Genomic DNA, 21101 nt, shown 5'->3' with positions numbered 1-21101 from the left:
AGCAGACTCCCGTGACCCTGTGTTTGGATTCAGTGGGTTGGAAAATGGATGGATGGATGGATGTTTTTACAATAGATTGATAGAATGTGCATTAGAAACAAATGTTATTTTGGAGTGCACAATAAATAGGGGATGCATTTCTGTTGATGCGGACATATTGTCTGTATGGCAACCAGAATTTCAGACACTCAAGGACTGAAATGAGAGTATATGGTAAATTTTAGTTCCTTTACCAGAAATTGAAATTAATATTGGAATTGCACCCATTTCTAAGGAAAGAGAATGGGAATTGAATTTGAATGACAGGAACCAATATTGAACACATCTAAATTGCATTAAATTCCATCTCAATAAGAGGATGTCTTGTCTAACTAAATATTATAACTCAACCATTATGAATAAGATAAAAGACAGTTAAATCAATTCTCAACTCATTTTCATTTGTTTATAGAGTAAATTTTCATTTCTAATTTTCATCTATCATTATGTATAATTCATTTTCAACACAATTCTGTTTTACCTGTGTTAAAGGTGTGCGACTGATGATTTAGTGTGTGATAGCTTGTTTTGGATAGAATTGACTGCCATTTGGTTTGCTCACTTACTTGGCACAACTTGTATCCCAATGAGTAGTCCTCCCTGTCTCATCTGCATCTGTCAAATATATTTTCATTGTCACTGCTAAGATATTTGAGCCTGAAAGGTGTAGTCTTAGTGATGAAAAATTTGAAGATGTAATGGTGATTCTGTGCAATAAAACAGCGTGAAATGTATGATAAAAGAAAATGAATTTATCAATATATTTATTCATTTTTATGTTTATGGTCGAGGGCATCATGTATTATAGTACAACAGAAAATGAGTTCACATCTCTCCTCTGCTTCATGTAGTAGTTAAGTTTTTTTGTTTTTTTAAATACAGTTGTTAAACTTTTTTTTTCAAATATTCAAGTAGTCCTTTACCAGTGTAGCAAAATCAATACCTTGACATAGATTTTTACTTGTTTCTCATTTGTATGGTTAATACCACATGATGGATACCTTTAACGTTTTATGATAGTAAATACTGCAAATATACAGTATGTTACAACATGTATTTTCACAAATTTTTTAAGAAAAAAAAAAAACAAAACTTGGAACTGCACAGAATTTCATTTAAGTAATTTCAGTGTCTTGATATTCCAGTGTCAAAATCTCATCAGAATGGAAATTGATGAGTTAATTTGTAAGCTGACCCTAACCCTCATGGCAATTCTCACTTAAGACCAATATTCAGTAAGAAGTGGCCAAATGTATGCAAATAAAATTGTAATTGTCAAGATGAGCCTCTCTTACCTCTTATGTTTTAATATGTGGCTCAGTGGAGTATGGCCCTTGGAAAAGATCTCTTAAATATAAGTTAGCAATCACTGATAAAACATATGCTAACAAAACAAAAACACGTGTGGATAATTTAAACATTCAAAAAGGCAATTTAACCTAAGTCATAATAACGTCTTAGAAATTAATAAAATATATAATCAAATTAAAATTAAAATTAAATTTGCAAGTCTTTTCTAGCATTCATTTGAATGTATTCTTCAGGATGCTCTGTTTATCTTGATGTTCAAATCCTGACTAATGACCCCTCTGTTCTCTTGGGCATTTTAATTGTTGTTCCTTCATTTATGAATTTCAATGGTCCAATGAGAGGACAGTCATATGAATTTAGACTTCTAGCTTTGTAGTTGGTACTCTAAATTGATTTTTTTCCGTTACTCTTGTTTTGTCTATCCCTGTTGCTACATTCCTTTTATTTTAGTTTTATACTCTTATTGTGTTTTATTTCCAACACTCATTCTGATACATGCCATTAAAATTTGTCATTATACTGCCCCTGTCAAGATAAAGTTATGTAAAAGAGTGGTTTGTGGAGCAAAACTATGAGATTAAAATGAGAAAATACTCAAGAAAGATGCTCATGCAAATACAAAATGTGCAGAATCCATTCTTAAATGACTTTTTGCCACTAAGCTGTCTAGCCGAGCCATGTCACCACCTGTGCAGAACAAGTAATTCCAAGCTCATGTCTGTTAGTGCTATATTTTTATCTATTTGCTATGTTGATTTTATCCCACTGATCTGTTTGTGTAATTCCTTTGACAAAAGAGGAAAAATAAAATAAGGAACCTATGGGACTTTCCAAAGCAGGTTTATTCCTCTTTTTCTGGCAGAAGCATTTACTCAACTTCCAAAAATACACCAATTTATTTTCATATCCAGTCTTCCCTGCTTTATCACAATTCTGAGCTCTTCCTCCTGCTCATTAGCCTTCACCTCAAACTGTTCTCTCTACTCCAGAATCATTGATCAGTTAGCTATGAGTGGCTTTAAACCTCATTCCACAGTCAATTCTACAGTCAAGAGGCAACTATCTAGAGTACAACTCTTCTGGTGGTCTCACTATTCCTGCACCCTGATCTCAATGAGCTGGATGTCTCTGACAGTTTCTATGCTATCACTTCTTTAAATGGGCTAAACAGGCCCAGTTCTGACACACAGCAGCTGACTAAATACTGTAACTTATTGGAAGGCAAAGTCCGATCCAAAAATAGGTTTTTCCTTTTTTTTACTGTTAAAAAAAGTCAACAAACCTCCATGGCCTCAGACTCTGAAAGCCCCAGGCAATTAAAATAGTGTGAAACAGCTTGATATACATGCAGGGTTTGCATCTCTAGCGGTGGAGCTTGCATGTTAGTGTGAGTTCCTCCTGGTAATAAACCACTGACAATATCTCTGATTGCGCTCTTCCACTGTTGCTCTCTTTCTCACTGTTTAAAAGCAATTTGTATGTATTACTAGTACTAGGGTGTTGTACCGTGTTAGCCATTATGAATGTAGAGAAAAGCCAAGCAAAATGACACCTTTTATTGGCTAACTAAAAAGATTACAATATGCAAGCTTTCGAGGCAACTCAGGCCCCTTCTTCAGGCAAGATGTTGCCTGAAGAAGGGGCCTGAGTTGCTTCGAAAGCTTGCTACATCTTGCCTGAAGAAGGGGCCTGAGTTGCCTCGAAAGCTTGCTACATCTTGCCTGAAGAAGGGGCCTGAGTTGCCTCGAAAGCTTGCATATTGTAATCTTTTTAGTTAGCCAATAAAAGGTGTCATTTTGCTTGGCTTTTCTCTATGTATTACTAGAAAAACTAATCCAATGCACCTCTAAGCTGCTTTAAGGAAAATTAATTAATAACCTTAGAAGGAAGAATAGAAAATTGTTTTCATGGTAATTCTAGTGCAGTTAACAAGAGGGTAGAGTTGAGTGTACGTTTGTATACAGTACATGAGAATAGATTTGACAAGCTATGGCCATTATAAAGGACAGATCTTAGTGTTGGTAGTGCCTGGTGCAATATTCCAGATCTCAATTTAAGATATATGTTAAGTTGACTATTATAAATGACCTATTTGCATTAATATTTTCCAAGCAACATAAGGAATAATCTATATATATAATTCACTAAGCCGGGAGACAAGTAGCCACCCATGGAAAGCACGCCGGAAGGGGCGTGGATTCACTAAACCGCCATAATTCAATAAGCCGGGAGACAAGTGCCACCCATGGAAAGCACGCCGGAAGGGGCGTGGATTCACTAAACCGCCGTAATTCAATAAGCCGGGAGACAAGTGCCACCCATGGAAAGCACGCCGGAAGGGGCGTGGATTCACTAAACCGCCGACAAGTAAGACGCCAATGGCGCACGCAGGAAGGAGCCACGCCCACCAACTCTTAGACCATTGGATACGATGAAAAAAATCACAGAGCCACGCCCACCAACTCGGATGCGACACCTCAGAAAACATGCCGTCATTTCTGTTTGTCTGTGCCACAGTCCACTTGCAGCTCTGGGCCACGTTGACTTTTCATTAGTCAACCTCAGTGGAACCTTGGTTCACACAGAGGCAGCACCAGAGAGAGACAGAGGCACACACAGGCAGCGCGCGAGAGAGAGCCACGCACACACACAGAGGCAGCGCCACAGAGAGACAGAGGCACACACAGGCAGCGCAAGAGAGAGCCGCGCAATCCTTTAAAACTGAAGTTAAAACACAATGAAGGAAGCAGTCTTTAAAAACCAATAAGCCCTGTGCCTCTTTTTCATTAGCATCTCACCTGCTTCAGGCCCTGCAACAGTCGAGACGCTCTCTCTGCTGCTGACCTTCTCTGTGCCTGACTCCACTACTGTCAGTCGCCTGATTAAAAATGGCCTTTTGAAGGGGAGCTATGGACCCGCTATACCACAGGAACACATTGCCTTCGAGCCTGCTCTCGCTCACTCTAACGTACCGGCTTTCTCTCTCTCTCCTCACTCGCTCACACACTGCACAGGGGAGAAATGCCCGCAGCACGAGTCTACCTGGAAACCGTTTCAGCCACACTTCCACGCCCCTCGCTACACTGTGAGTGCGATGATTATTTATTTAAAAATGGGCTTTTGAAGGGGAGCTGTGGACCCGCTATACCACAGGATCACCTGTGACATTGCCTTCACATTGTTTTCCTTTTATTTATGATCCTGTTGAGCAGATCAGACACCCAGGCAAACAACACTGAATAATCAATAGCTGCAACCACTTTGCCCACCCCAACTCCTCACCTGTTTCCCAAACTCGGTCCTGGTGAACCCCTGTGGATGCAGGGTTTTGTTCCAACCAGATTCCTAATCATTAATGCCGGTGAAACTCATCCGGGATAAGTCGGTTTTTCAAACACAGACGTGTAGCACATTAGTCTAGCAGACTAGCTGGATGTAAAAATGTCATTGACGAAACTGTTGCTCTCAAACTTCGCAACATGGCTGTTGGCTTTGTTTGCCAACATTGGGATAATGTCGGCGACGTGGTCACAAACTGCAACAACTCACCACACAAGGACGCCCTGTCTCTCGAGGCATTCACACTGCCGGAAGACAACCATGGGATACGCAGAAAACAGCCATGTCAGTCAACGCAGATCAGACACCCAGGCAAACAACACTGAATAATCAATAGCTGCAACTACTTTGCCTGCCCCCACTCCTCACCTGAGTTGGTTTCGTCTCTGTTCAGCAGTGTTTGCCAAACTCGGTCCTGGTGAACCCCTGTGGCTGCAGGGTTTTGTTCCAACCAGATTCCTAATCATTAATGCCGGTGAAACTCATCCGGGATAAGTCGGTTTTTCAAACGCAGCCGTGTAGCAGATTAGTCTAGCAGGATGTAATAATCCGAGATGAATGCGCACCCTCGCGCTGAGTGAAAAGCCAATGTATATTGAGTCTACAAAACATGATCAGCAAGTCTTTGATAGGCTGCAACAAAATGATGAAAGAACGGGTGCATTTTTTTCACACAAGCTGGGTGGGTGGGTGTTAGTTAATTAGTTACTCGAAGGATTTCAAGATTTAATATACACAAGCGGTAACACTGTAAAAGCGGCCCAAACCAGAAAAGACGGCTGGCAAAAAGTGGCTGACAAATTAAACGCGTGTGCATTGCACTTACTGAAAGCAGCGTTACGGATTTTGCAAATGTTCATTTTTTTCCCTCTGCTTAAAAAACATTAAAAAAGCAGTGTGATTATGCGGCGTATACTACGCAGCGAGTTGGTATGCAGCGTGTAAAACAGTTTGTCGCGGATAATTTGCCTTTTACTTTAAGACGAAGACAATTTCCTGTTAGCCTTGCCTTTGTGATGACAATTAATAAGGCACAGGGCCAAACTTTCAAAAACATGGCTAGCGGCTCATACGCTCACACTGATTATGTCCCTGCCCTTTGTACGGCCCCACTCGGTACTACCATGGTCGGATGACTTGGTGGATTATATATAGAAAAGCAGCCAAAACCGCAAACAACAATGAAAAGTCTACGTGACTCACACGTGCATATGGACTGTGCAAAGAGGAAAATGACTCAGGTGACGAGTTGGGGGTGGGCACATGAAATGTTACTTTTCTTGGTGATTTATTACATTTCCGATTTTTCAAATGTTAATTTTCTCCCTGTGCTTAAAAATCATTAAAAAAGCGGCCTGATTATGCGGCGTATGGTACGCCGCGGGTTGGCTAGTTTAACATACTAGTAATACTGTAACGAGCACTGAGAAAGACCGAGACACACACCAAGTGGGAGTTAAGCCCAATAACAGGCACTGTTATTTAACAACAATTGATTTACACTGGTACTTCTAGCAAAAATCACCTACCTGCTTTTAAAGCCATGGGAGGTTCCTTTTAAAAATGATAATTACCTAAACCAGGCAGGGCTATTCCACTCTGTCATTGTCCCAGATCATCATTCATCATCCACCATTGCATGCTGTGTCTCTCACCGTCCTCCCATTATTATCTGCGAAGATGTATTGATAATGACCTAGGAGTCACCATCTGCCTTCTCGAGCCTTTCCAGACTTGTAAGGTGCATGATGATGATGCCCTCTGTCAGATTTCGGAAAGGGTTCCAATACATCCACCCTCAATCAATCCATGGGTGCCCCAACACAATATTGCTTGCGTTACAATATTGACTGACTGGTAGGGCATTTCTTGGCAGTGAAAATGTCTCAGCTTCAAAAAAGTCCTCCACATCTCAGCGACACAGCCTCCAATAAAATTGTTATGGAGGCACTTGCCGCTGTCCTTTTCCTGTTGCCGGATCATGTGAATATGCCATCGTGGATGGCCAAACTGTCCCATTGATAACAAGTTCCTTCACCACATGATTTTGCAGTGCTACTTACTCCCATATTGGTCAGGCAGACTGCTCTACCCAGCCCCATATTTTAAACTAGTCCAAATCTTTATCTTGCTGTTTATGCCAACTTATTTTGCTTTCAGGAACAGTGAGCACACAACATAGTATTGGCAGTCCTGTCCGGCACATGGCCTCTGAGACTAGGTGTCCATGTTGTGATGTTTGCTGCCCTTTTTGTGTTCAACTTAAAAATCGAAAGCCTGGAGCTACTCCAGCCGACAAGCCATTTATACTTCTGGCTTGTGGAAGGATAATGACCACTGAAGTACAGCATGTCTGTATGGACCACGAAGGGAAGTCCATAGAAATAATGGCAAACAGTCTACACTACTGCCTTTAACTCCCTGATTACGCTCAGGTTAGCTCAGAGTGTGGCTGTAATTGGCCACCACTTGTTCTCATTGCATGCGTTGCTGGGGTAGCACTGCTCCAATTCCTAAGCTACTGGCATTCATGTCCTAGATATAGGCCAAATGAGGATTGGAAGGAGCCAATATAGGTGCCTAGCACAGGGCAGCCTTTAATTGAATAAATGCCTCCTGTTGCTCTGCAACCCACTGAAATGATTTGCCCTGGCACAGTAATTGGTGAAAGGGTGATGCTATTAAAGCAAAATTCAAGACAAACTTCCTGTAATAGGATGCCAAACCCAAGAACTCCCGAACTTGCTTCCAAGTCCATGGAATTGGCTAATCTGTAACCACTTTATTCTTCTCAGCGCTAATGCCCTTGCTATATGCATGGTGCTCTGATAATGAAACCTCCTGGGGCAGCACGTGACATTTCTATGAATGTAGCTTCAGGTTCACCTCTCATAGACTTTGAAGAACATCAAGAAATAAACTCAAAGCATCATCAAAAGGTCTCTCCATGTAAAAATAAATTATCAAGGTACACTAGACGCTGTGAGTGTGGTATATCTGCAAGCACTCTGTACATAAGCCTATCAAATTGACCAAATGGCATGACATGAAAATGCCAGTGCTTATTCCCTGTGGTAAATGCTGTCTTTATGTTCACACCAGGTGCCAGTTCCACCCGCCAGTATCCACTTTGAAGATCTAACAATGAAAACCAAGTTGATCTTGCAGCTAGGTCTAAGGACTCATTTATCCAATGCAATAGACAGAAATCCTTATGAGTTCTGGCATTTAATTGCTGATAACCTATGCAAAACAGCAAGCTTTCTTTGGGGCTAGTATGCACCAAGGTGATTGTGAGGACAGCTCACAGAATTTCTTTGATCAGTGAGGTGAGTGGAGATTTCCTGCATCTTTGGATAAAACATGGCTTCAGATGTTCCTTGCACCCTAATAGTCTATGGATTGTACTATCTGGAAAAATCATAGTGCCCTGTCCAGCTACACTCTTGCCCTTTGTAAAAAGTCTATCCCCAATATTCAGAAGTCTTTGATATTCTCCACCTAAACTCTTTGAGTTCACCATTGCATTTCAATTTAAAGTTTGACCACAGCCTCTTCAAGCATGGATGTAGCTTCTCTAGTTGCCATGGTAAAACATGTCCTGGCTACTTAATTGTTGCAGTGGCCACTGTGTCAATCAGTGCCTTTATCATTTGAATGCCAACCCAGATGTGAAGTGATAATAGTCTCCACCTCTCTAGCATTGTATAGTAGCATGAGGCTGCTTCCAGTCCTTCTGACCAGCCCTTGGGTGTGGCAGTGGGTCCTTTGTCATTCCACTCACACCTGGCCCTGCAGTTTCCCAAATGTTTTTCTCTGCTCCAAAACAAGTTCTTTTCTGTTTTTAGAGCAGAATCTTCGTATGTGCCCGAGATGACCATTGAGCCAGCAAGCAGATGTCATTGGTTCCGGTTGGGGAGTCTTCAAGAATGACAGCACGGTAACATCCTCTCTGGGAGAGGGAGGTCTGACCTCTCCTTCAGGGGTTTGAGCTTGCTGGATTGTTTGTATTGCTAGTTGTGAGAGGCACTCATCTCAATACTGATTCAAGCTGCACAGGTTATCTAGCTAGCACATGAAAGCAGTCAGTCAGTGTCTGTTCTAATGTGATGGGGTGTGTTAGATGGACCTGTTGGTGCAACGATACAGTGTGAGACCCTTCAGGAGCACACTTCATGCCAGAATGCCCTACACAGCCCGGGGAAAGTACAAAAACAACCCTTGCACTTCCGCTTGAACCTCGGTGGCAAATTTTCCCAGACACTTGTCAGGCATCTGGGACTGGAAGCTCAGTTTTTCTTGAAATTCCAGTGATGACTTTTTGCAGCTGAACTGGCACTCAGCGCCATCCGATCTTCAAGTGCCAAATCCTCTAATACTATGTGAGAAGAAATACCCTCCTGACATTATAAAGGTTCGGGGCAGCCACCCGTATATTATATCCTGGCTGCAAAAGTGTGAAAATTATTGAACAGAGATATTCACAGGACTGAGTCCAAAGCAGAACTGATGATGTGGAGGTAAGATGGTGGCTTTAAAGGCCCAAAGAGAAAATGACGTCATCAGGGCCAGAACTGGAAGTGACGTCGTCATGACCGGAAGTGACATTATCAAAAGGGTCGGAACCGCCCACATACGGAAGTGGTGTCATCAGTGGCACCGGAACCTGGTGGGATTTCCTGGGAATGGTCTGCAAGGAAGACGGTCAGTACACCCTGCTGCCCCCTGGTCTGATATGGTTTTACCACTACTCAAGCCCTTTAGCTGCCTCCTACTCATACATGTGTGACAACTAGTAGCACCTCACCTTCTAATGCTGCCACCAAATGTACTACACTACTTGCTCCCTCAGTCCCCATCCATTAGCAGCGGCAATAAATCGGCTTTAATAAGAGTCCTAGTAGCCTGATCCATTGTACTGACCAACTTTCAGTTTTTCTCCTCAGCGAACAAGGGCTTTTCCAGTTATTGTGTCCTATCTTGGGGGATAACTATAGAACCATACTTCCATTATCAGTAATCCACTATTGGTTTCCTGCATTCTGCTGTTGGGGCTCATTGATGATTTCTGTTGACTGATCGCACTCTACAGGGCCAATGGCTGCAAGTCTTTTGTCTATTGATGGTACCAGCCTTCCATCTAGGGCTGTTTACCAGTCCAGTCCAGTGGGAGTTAAGCCTGATAACAGATGCATTTATTTAACAACAAATGATTTACAGTTGTACTTCTAGGCGAATGACCTTCCCACTGTTAAAGCCATGAGAGATGCCTCTTAAAATGGCAATTACCTAAACCAGCCAGGTCTATTCCTTGGGAGTCTCCACCTGCCTCCTTAGGACATCCTGGAATTACAAGGTGCAATGAGAAGGTTCCAGGGGTTCCTGGAATGTAGAGCTCAGTACACCTCTGAACATTTTGCTGTCAATCACCCATCTGGTCCTGCCTACCTTTAGGCTGATTTGCTAGCTACTACAATGTTAAATCTTTTAAATTATTGTTGGTTTAAATTTACTCCATTTTATTCTCTATTTGACATTTCAATCTATCTGATCGATTTTTGATTACCTATCTGAACTTACTTATATTAGCAGTAAAATTATTGGTTCACAGCAAACCACTGTCACTGAAATGTATTGCAAACACATTAGAAAGAAAACCAACTCAATTCTGTCAGACAGTAACCATTCTCTTTACTCTAAATTCCAGCTGCTGCCATCAGGCTGCAGATTTAGGTTTTCAAAGGTAAAGAGCAACAGGTTTAAGAACTCTTTTATTCCTAGAGCTATAAGCATTTTAAATTTGGTTACTTGTAGAGAGGCTGCTAAATGTTAAATTCGGTATTATTGTTTTGTGTACTGTTGAAAGTAATTATTCTTCATTGCATTGATCTTGAGGGTGTGTTTATGCAATAACATTGGTTGTCAAAGGTTATGTCTTTGTTTATATATTGAATTGCTGTAACAGTGTCTTCTGTTTTAGTACTTTCCTTTTTTTTTTTTTTTTTTTTTTAATTTTTTATTGATTTTATTGAAATCACACAACATTCCATACAAATAGATCAATTTTACAAGAATAGGATTGAAAACAAATCAACCCCCACCCCTAAGAAAGAGAGCATGGGCAGCAGAATAAAACTTAAACCTAGTAAAAATAAGCAAATAGATCAATTAATAAGTGAATATAGATAAATGGAGAAGAAAAAGAGAATAGGGAGAGAATCTGCTTCCTAGTTTTAGTACTTCCCTGCTGCAAATAAACTTCCCTCTGGGATAATCAAATCTACCTACCTACCTGTTACCTCTTCCTCAATAAATTCAGTAATTCATACTCTATTGTACTCATTTTAATCTTTTTAAGTAATACGTGAAATAGTACAGTAACAATAATATCAAAATGATGAGGCTTTATTAAATGGCACAGCTTATTTTATTATATGTATATATGTCAGCAAATAAATGAGAAATGACTACATTAGCCATTAAGAAGTGAACTAAGTTTTTCTGTTCTTAACATTTGGGCTTTGTAATTTGTTATATATTGTTGTGTGTGGTGAGGAGTTAGATGTTAATGCAATTTGTTTTTGTGAAGCTGAAGCAACAATTACTATTTCATAACTGTTACTATTAAAATAAAGTTGTGTTGACTTTTCATCGCTTATAGTTTTTCTTTGATACATGCTTTATATCATAACATATGCTTAAACATATTAGATGGTAAATATGAAAATATCAGATAGAAAAATTGGCATTTATTATTGGATCATTTCTGATTGAAATGAAAATTATCTAATGAGTGCATAAATTAACCATAGACAGATGCTCACACGGAAGAAAACTAAAGCAAGAACAACAGTAAATAGAAAATACTATAAACAGAAAGTAATGAAATTCTGTAAGCACTGATTTTTTTCTTTAAAAGCATACGCATGGACTTTTGCTCTTTTAGAAGACTTATGCTAATCGCATTCTGTTCTAAGGAACTGCAATTAGCAGCATTTCCATTTATTCCCATTACTAGTTGTTAAAGATTAAGCAGTTTATTGAAAGAGGACTGGATGGCAAATGTAATTAAAGAAATAGAAAAAAATACAAATGCTTTGTAAAATAAATTACATAAACATTTAAGTTTACCTATTTAAATATGCACAAAAAGAATACAAAATAATCTCAAAAAAGCAGCTTTAATACCAATACAACATGAAAGCCAAAGAATAACTAGCAATCAATATTTGCATAATTTCAAAAGCAAAACAAAGAATCTTCCATAATGGTGACTGAATAATTCTGGCAGAAAAATTAATTGAATTTTTATATTTTTATATACTTGTTAACTACACATTACAACTTAATCGCATTTATTGCACTGTTTTTGTAGCTTAAATGAATATGGATTCCTTTTAAGCAAGAGTCAAAACCTTAGAAATATAGTTTAAAAAATAAGCCAGATGTACATTTGCTGGCATACTCATTCTGGACCTTTTGTAAGTTGTACATCATGCTTATTAGTTGTGTAAAAACATAAAACTCTATTATGACACATACATTTTTGTACCTGCTCACCTCAGATATACAGTATTTGCTAGGAGTCAGACGTCAGACTACATCTTGTAGGCAGCTCACAACATTGACATAAAAATATATTTTAAGGTGTATAGTCTGAGTGTTACAGCTATGCCTTAGGGAATTTCCTACCTGGCAGGGTTCCCTGGTAATTACTGGAAAGTACACCCACCCATCTAGGAATGCTTATTCTGTTAAGGGACATTAAAAGAACACAGCAATGGATATTTCTGTTTACAATCGAACTGATGACTTCATGTATAGGGCTGCCAACTCTCTTTCTCTGGAAATGAGGACATTTGGATCGAAAAATGAGGACTTTTGAGGAAGCCTTTCCCTATGATGCCATAATATGTCTTTACACTGCCTTATGGTTTTTTAAAATGATATAAATCTTTAGTAGCAGTTTATCACTATAATTATGATATGATGGGCAGAATCACAGTCACTGGCAAACTAATAACCCATTAAATATTTTGAATATGTCAAGCCTCTTAAATTAACAGACTTCATTCCTTCCATTTTTATTTGGATAACTTAACTGTCGTAAACCTGTAAAAAAATTATACACATGGTAAATTCACTTATAATAAAATAAAAATAATTTTACTCTTTTCAATTTAGTTTATTTGCATTTACCTATATTCTTTTAAAATTTCTCCACTGTTCTGCTTCTGTTGCCAGGTTTTCTACATTGTCCTGTTTGTCTACTTGGATGCTTTTCTTGGTGGCCCTATTTGCTGCTGTGTACTCTTCCTGCACTTTTGCCTCCTCTGTTCTTGTACGGGTGTTGTTCACTGCGGCCTTCTTTTCCATTCTTTCCTGGATCTTACTTAAGCTGTCAGTTGAAATACACTTCTTGTGCTGGTATTTCTTGGCACCAAGCACTTCCTGGCATGTTGTTATCACTGTATCTTTGAACTTTTTCCATTTGTTCTGTATGGTTTCCTCATCTTCCATCAGTTCTTGCAGGACTAGAAATTTGTTGTTCAGGGTTGTTCTATACTCTTCCAGCTTCTGTGCATCCCTCAGGAGTCCTATGTTGCACTTCTGCTGTTATGTTGTTACTGCCATCCAGTTCTTCCTTAGTTTTAACTGTAGTCTGGCCACGATAATATGGTGGTCTGAGGACATGTCTGCTCCTCTTTTCATTCTCATGTTCTGCAGGTATCTTCTAAACTTCTTTGCAATGCAGATGTGATCTATTTGGTTCTCCATTAAGTGATCTGGTGATGGGGGCATCTCTCCTTTGGTCAGTCTTTTCTGTCTGGACAGTGTCCATTTGGCATAATTTATAGTTCTTCATCTCTGCTGCTTCCCTCATGGGGTTTTCCCACAGTTGTAAGAGGGGCATTTGACCTTCTGGCTTCCAGTGTTTTCTGGCTTTCTCCATGTGGCATCATAAGTCCTCTTGATGAAGACCTATCTCTTCCCAGGGCTGAGTTATCTAGATTTCTACTTGATGGCATTTCTGTAGCTGGGTTTTTTCACACAGTGGGGTAGCTGGCCCCACATTCAACCTTCCTCCTTTCACATCCAGGCTTGGGACCGGCAATGGTGGAGTTTCTGCTGCGATTGGCTAGGCAAAAACCCGCAGCAATATAAAATGACAGCATGGATGCTGGGGCTTGTTTTCAGGCCAATATGAGCTACAGATCACTCAAGGTGTTGTAAGAATCGAGAGAAAGTGTTGGTGAAAACTTTTGATTTTTAAGGGTGTGGAGGCAATCTGGAAAGGAGTGATGAGGAACTGGAGGTATGGTGCATAGAGGTTTACTTTGAATTTTAATATTTCTTTGTTTGTTTCTTTGTTGTTTTTTTTTTGCCTGGAGAAAGTCTAGTGCAGAACTTAATCATACCTCATTTTTTGCATTCATCTCTTTTCTTTTTGTGTGTGTCAGTGCTGGAATGAGCAATTGTTGACTTGCCTGACACCTATTTTTGATTTTTAACTTTTATTATAATAAAGGACAGTACTGTTTGCATCTTTTTCAAGTATCTGTGTATGTCTCTTAAAACTGGATTATGTTTGGTTTATGAACTACTAGAAGTCCAGAGTCACAGGTGATTGCTAAGGGTCTAGAAGAATGGGTTTTATTAAATTGTGTCTAGTGTTTGCAGAGGTGAGGCTTTATATCCAATCAGTGCTGCAGTCATTAGAGCTGCAGTTAAAGGAAAGGATTATATAGCGCACTCACTCACTTTCAGCACTCACTGTGGCCTATGTTAGACTTACTTCTGTGTTTTTTGGCTGCCTGCTCTTGGTAGGTTTTTCTGAATCCTGAAAGATTAATCTATATACCTAGTTTGCTAGCATATTTTAACAAACTGTTTGTTTGTTGATTGATGATTATTTGGATTTTTAGCTAGGTTTTGCCAGATTTAAAATGTGGAGTTTAATAGTTGAATTTAGTAAAGGATTCTTTAGAGTTTTTTGTTTTTGTTATTTTATTTCACATTGAAACATTTGTGGACTTTTGTAACTGAATACCTTTACCAGTGTTTTTGTTGTGTAGATTTACTGCTTTTTTTCTATAAACTTGTTTGCTTCTCTTGTAATGTGAAGGATGTTGGTTAGTCTTTATTGATATTTTTTTTACTTGTGGCTTACCTAATGATTTTTGTCCTTCCCTTTCTGGGAATTTCATAACTTAAGTAACTAGAAGTTATTCCACAGATGATAAATACAGTTTTTTTATATGAATGTAATCACCATATCTGGAGATAAAGCAAATTGGACTTTTCACTTGGAATGGGCCAAGACAAACAATCCCTGATCCCAGTCTGTGGCCGTTACACATAGAAAGAAGCACATTCTGGAAATTACAAAAAATTAAATGCAAGAAGCATAAATGTCAGAACCTTCTTACTATATTAGGCCATACATAACTTGCACAATGTTTTTTCGTTGTTTTGGCTGGGCTGTGGTATGATGGGTCTTAGCCATTGGAACCTGGAGGTAAAAAGGAGAAGGAGCGATGCAAAGACCCAACTGTCCTGTAAATGAAAACTTCCAGAAGAAAGTATAAACAGTGTAAATTGGGTTTGTGGTGGTCAGTGAAATCAATATGCAAAAAAATAAAAAGAAAAGGGTTTGACCTTATATAGGCTGAATTTAAAGGGAAGGTGAGGTTGTTTGAGTAGAAACTGAAAAATGAGTGGCATGGGGCTTTGGGCTTGGGGTAGCAATGTAGGGATCTCTGTTTCTGCCCACCCAGGGAGACCCAGTAAATTTAGGAAATCGTGTATGAATATGAGAAATAGAATAGATTGAATGATGTTAATCAATCAGTTAATTAATGATGAGTTTTGTCACAGAAGAGGCAGGTTGCTTACTGGTTATTTAGAGTTCCAATTAATCTTTTTTCAAAAGTCAAGTGTTTCCATTACTGTTTTTTTTTGTTTTGCAATTTCAAAATGCACATTAATGAGGTTGGAAATGCAGCTACTGCTGTGTAACATAACATTACCAGTGGATTTGTTTGTGTTACATAGCATTGAACTACTAAAACAAGCACTACAACAAGCCCTTAAAGGCCCTACAGTACATTTAAGTGTTACTGAATTGTTGACAGCATTAGGCCGGCAGAGGGTCAAATCACAGATCAGACAAAATCCAAGCCAAAAGGGACAAGGTAAAAATAAAAGCAATGGTATAACATAGAGGAAAGAAACGAAGAATTAAAGGTTTGTCTCAATGTTAGGTAGGTCAGAAGATATAATAGCCACCACACCACACGACTGCACAATAATTAACATTGCGAGGGATCAATGCCACCACCCTGCTGTAACACTGTGCAGCTAATACATTATGTACACATATCAAGATTGTTTCGTTAATTACAGATGATAACTGGAGGTAATTTGTGTGCAGTTTTGATATTTTTCATGATGACCTAATAAACTAATAATTTCTTACTGCACAAAACTTTAGTGAAACATGCAGACTTTGGCAAGCACATAGAAGTGTACCTACTGTAGATCAATGAATTATAATAAAATGAGGTTTTGGAAATTTATTGCTAATACTTTTGTCACCCATGCCAGTTAGAAGCAAAGCACACACTGCAGACCATGGATTAGTGATTAAGCAAGAATTTGAAAAGGAATTACTGTACACTTAAATTACAAACTTATATTAGAAATGACAGTCATGGAGACAGTAGCTCACCACAAGACAGTAGTCCAGGTTTAAAGAAAGTAGTTGTGGATCTGTCAAATCTACTATGCACTTTTAAATTTGGTAGTATCTACAAAGTATTAACTCCACTAAATACTAAAGTAGATTAATGTTACTAATTTGAATAATGTTAAATGTTAATAATTTGAATTACGGCCTTCAAAACATAAGATTGTAGAAACACTTCTGGGGAGTGGCACCTCTAGGATCTCAGTTTTAAGTTTAAATTTGGTTAAATAATTTAAAAACAGCCTAAGAAAAAAATATACCTAATCCAATTTACTAACTAATGGAAAAAGACGAGCTGAATTGATCTTCTAATCATAGGATATTAATCAGGACTATATTTTAATAAATATGCTATGCTTCTTCACTTTAACACACACTAAAAAAGAATCATAGCTGTGTTATTACAAATTCAGTTTTCACCTATGATACAATATGTAAATAATGCTTATGGTTATTTATTGTGTAGTATCCTTTGTACAGAAAAGCATATCTAAGCATTTTTCAAAGACTATTATGTGCTCTGTACTGCACCACTATAATTGTATTATTCTGCCTCTGGTGTTTCATCCAAAAGTACAGTTAAAGTAAAAGGCATTCAAAACAATAATTTATATGCTTGTATACATTTTGTTATTCTCAGATATGTTATAAATTAATGCCCTAATCTATTATAACTTTGTTAAGAATAGATTATGGAAGCAAACACAAACTCTTTAGTTGAGGCCCTCAGCCTACTCTTTGACCACTTACTGTCAGGCTCCCAATCAAATGCTGCACCCATAATGACATACAGTATGTGCACACAGTGTGCCCCCTTGGTGCCAGCTCTCCAGCAGGCAACAGCGGGTTTGACTACTACAGTGTGAGGTGCCACTTCTTAATGTTCAGCTGAGCATGCACACAATTGTTAAAGTAATGTTCTCTCTCAAGAAACTTAAGTTTCAGTGCACATTTTCTAGTGGAGCACAAAGAAACAAGTTAGGAAACCCAGTCATCACCAACCTGACGAATGTTTAGAATGGAGAGACTGCACAACAGCCCTTCTGCATTAGTTAGTAAAACATGGGATGTCTAGAAAGCTTATTGGTGAATCTTTTGAAAACTGATAGTAAAGTAATCCATTTCTATGGTTTTATGCCTATTCCTTACTCAGTTCGGAGGCTATTTGGTTTGAAGTAGGACTGTCAAATTAGCCAAAAACTAAGATTAGAATATTCATATTACATTGTAAAATCTTAATGCTGAGTGCTACATATCATATATACTGATCTTGTATATGTTTTTTTGTTATTGTTATCTATTATGTGTGTTGCACTGCACTGGGTGGGGTGGTCTTCGTTTATGCTTTGGTTGTGTGGCCAGTTACAAAGGCACATCACCAGGAGTCTTGAGCACTTCATTTCAGATGGCACAGCTGGGATGTTGAGTGCTGTCCTGGTATGCAATGCAGAAGAGGTGTTAAATGTTCAACTTCTATGTGGTGATTTGTTCTTCCAATGTGGACAGGCAAGCCCCCTTGAGTGGAGCTGTGAATATACCTGTCTCCTGGCTGTCTTCCTTCACTGAACTGATGATGCAAATGGTGTACCAGGTTCAGATCTCAGCTTTAAAATTCACCCTCTTCAACTACTCCGTAATGTCTCTACGATCTTTTCCATCCTTTTCCTGTGCAGACTCATTACTGGCCCTGTCTTGAATTGCTCACCCGGGGTGAGTGGCTGCTGGATCTACCACACTTTTTCTTTTCACCTTTCGGGATCCATAAGCCTGAAGTCCGGCCGACAGCTACTCAGTTCCTCCCTATATTGCTGCAAATGGCATTACAGATCCCAGATCTCAGCATCAAGACTCTCCTCAGAGGAGCCCAGCAAGTCATGTGCACATGATGATGTAATACAATACAATACAGTTTATTTTTGTATAGCCCAAAATCACACAAGAAGTGCCGCAATGGGCTTTAACAGGCCCTGCCTTTTGACAGCCCCCCAGCCTTGACTTTCTAAGAAGACAAGGAAAAACTCCCAAAAAAACCCTTGTAGGGAAAAAAATGGAATAAGTATTAAATCAGAATGGGATCCAGTTCCTACTGCTTTTTGTACCTCATTCATTCATTTATTCTTCATTTTTCTATCAGTCTTAAAAAAAGCAGCTGGTGGACAATAGGCTGGGAGTGCTTGAGTAGATTGAGATTCCAACTGACTTTAACTGCTACTAGCTGGTGGTTAACGAATAATATATAAGACTAAACTACAAAATGTACTGCATATAACTTTAAAATTTATTTTTTTATTACACCTTATTGTTTCTGCATTGTCTATCAAGTCAGGGTACCTAATACAGAGTAAGTGTGAAACATGTTGGCTGAGGTAAGTAAAAGGAACATTAGTGACAATGAAAAAGCCATTTAAAGTTTAAAAATGTTGTAGTAACAAAAGGAAAATCAGAATTATGGCATTTATTTTCCATTGTTTTAAGAAAAAATCCTGTTTTCTCTTGCTTAGCTATGCTACCATGAACCAGAAGTAAATAAGCCTTATCAGATTTAACGTTGAACTGGAATTGGTTCTGGATAAGAATGATACTTTTAAGGGACAATTGTTCTTAGCACAACTTTAGATCAGATCAAAAGAAAGGAGAGTGAGACAGAAAAATTTGTCATAAAATGGGTCCTGAATTGAATGTGTTTATAAAGTAGACGTCTTCCTGTATTACGGAATAGATCCTGGGAGTGAAATGTAGAAAGGGAATCAATGCAATAGTCCACAGCATGTGTAAAGTAGCACAATGCAGAAATCAGTGTGACTGTAGTACTTTGAAGTTTCAATTAATCCAAGAAATGCTCAAAGACTAAATGTTTCAACAAGTAACACTGATTTCAAGAAGAAAGCCTTAACATCTGATCTCAGATCAAGCAGGAAGATCAGATAGGAGCCTTAGAAATGACTGTTAAAAGTGAATTATGTACATCACCATGTTGACAAATTTTATAACACAGAATATTCTAAACAACCACGTTTTATTTGCAATTATATACAAAAGTGTAATTTGTCTAAAGAAAGAACAGCTGGTAATTCAACTTTCAGTAAAATTTGCAAACATAAATACACACTGGAGTGCAAACTGTGGAGCCTGCCGGATTATGATACGGAAATCAAGTCAGTGTTTAAAAACTCAGAGCTGTCTCTTCATCTAATTTCACTTACAGCAAGCCTTAATATTTTCTCATCCATGCTCTCTGTCAATATTTTTTTTTAAAGTGGCTAAGTAAGTTTGTTTGGTTTCTTATTTTCTTTCTCCATTTCTTAAACTATTGTATTTTCTGAGAATTATCTTTTTTGTGTTTCGGCTTGATTTCCACCTTGCTATTGATGATGTTGGATTGGGCCCTGGTGGGTTAAGGAAATTTGGACATGAATGGATGGCTAGATGGAGAGGTAAGGAAAACATTTGTTACAAAAATGAAATACCTTACTGGCTGGTAACCATTTTTAAAAGTCCAGAATGTGATGAGACAGACAACTCTGCTTTTAGACTCTGATGCCATTACAGAGTTGTGATTTGTAAAGTTTTTAGATCAGCTTTTCATGATTTTTAATAATCTAGTTGTATATAATTCACTATTTAAAAAGGTACACAAACAGTTTTTTACTTAGTCATAGTTAACACAGATATTTGTCTTCAGTTTAAACATGGATTAATGAACAAACCTGCATATTCTGAGCAGGGTCACAGAGAAGCTGGAGCCTATCCCTCCAAATATCAGGTGCAAGGCAGGAGTAATTCCTGCATAGGGCATCAGTCCACTGCAGGGAAAACACCCACACAGCAGTTCACCCAACCTGTCTGTCTTTGGACTGTGGAAGAAAACCCTCATGGAAATGGCGAGAGCATGCAAATTCCACTGTAGGGTATTTTATGACTTTTAATCAATAAAATTCCCAACCAGAATAATGCTGTAGTAATCTGGGATTTGAAAAATAAAATTTGAACTTGGTTAGTTATCAGTTTTGCCTTTGGTGATACTGGTAATTAATCCAATAATTTGGCCAGACGCCTACTTTATTCATCTTACATTTCTCTGTTGTAGGAGGTGGGTCTCTGGCCTTTAGACTTATATCAAAGTAACAGAAGCACACTTGTTTTTAAAAAACAGAATAATAAAATTATTGATAAAATCAAGGATTATAGAAGCATTATTAATGCATATATATATTGACATATATGACTATTGCTCCACCAGATATAAGAAGAAATGTGGTGAGTAGGCAGGAAAATCAGAAGCAACTAGAGATTTTGTGCAGCTAGGTGCTTGCATCCCTATTAAATCTGCTTTGGGATTTTTGAGCACTTGGGACGGGAACCTGGAATGTCAAGGCAGCACCGCTACCACTATATTAATATAACTACACTACTTCTCATTAGTTGTCGCTATTAGGATACAACTTGGGGAGAAAGCTGCATAGAAAAAGGTAAATTAATAGGGTAATGATTAATGAAAATGAACAACTTAAAACTACGACAAAAAACACAAATATATCTAAATGTCTCATAAATGCACACTATGTTCTTTTTCAAATAAAGAATAAGAACAGCAAAAAGACCAGCTAATTAAACAATGAGATCAGTTAGAGTGAAAATGATTGACTGATTCTGAAATTGGTTG

At 38.4% G+C, this 21101-nt stretch overlaps 1 protein-coding gene across 1 annotated transcript in view; it reads left to right on the top strand.

Moving 5' to 3' along the window:
• LOC114652820 (pyroglutamylated RF-amide peptide receptor-like) overlaps nt 1-21101 on the top strand; it is an 80895-nt gene that overhangs the window by 39133 nt on the left and 20661 nt on the right. The gene's annotated exons all lie outside the window — the stretch shown is intronic.

Source organism: Erpetoichthys calabaricus, chromosome 5 (assembly GCF_900747795.2).
Source record: "Erpetoichthys calabaricus chromosome 5, fErpCal1.3, whole genome shotgun sequence".
Taxonomy (NCBI): domain Eukaryota; kingdom Metazoa; phylum Chordata; class Cladistia; order Polypteriformes; family Polypteridae; genus Erpetoichthys; species Erpetoichthys calabaricus.
The sequence above is the reverse complement of the archived record's forward strand: the minus strand, read 5'-3'. Positions and strand labels throughout refer to the sequence as shown.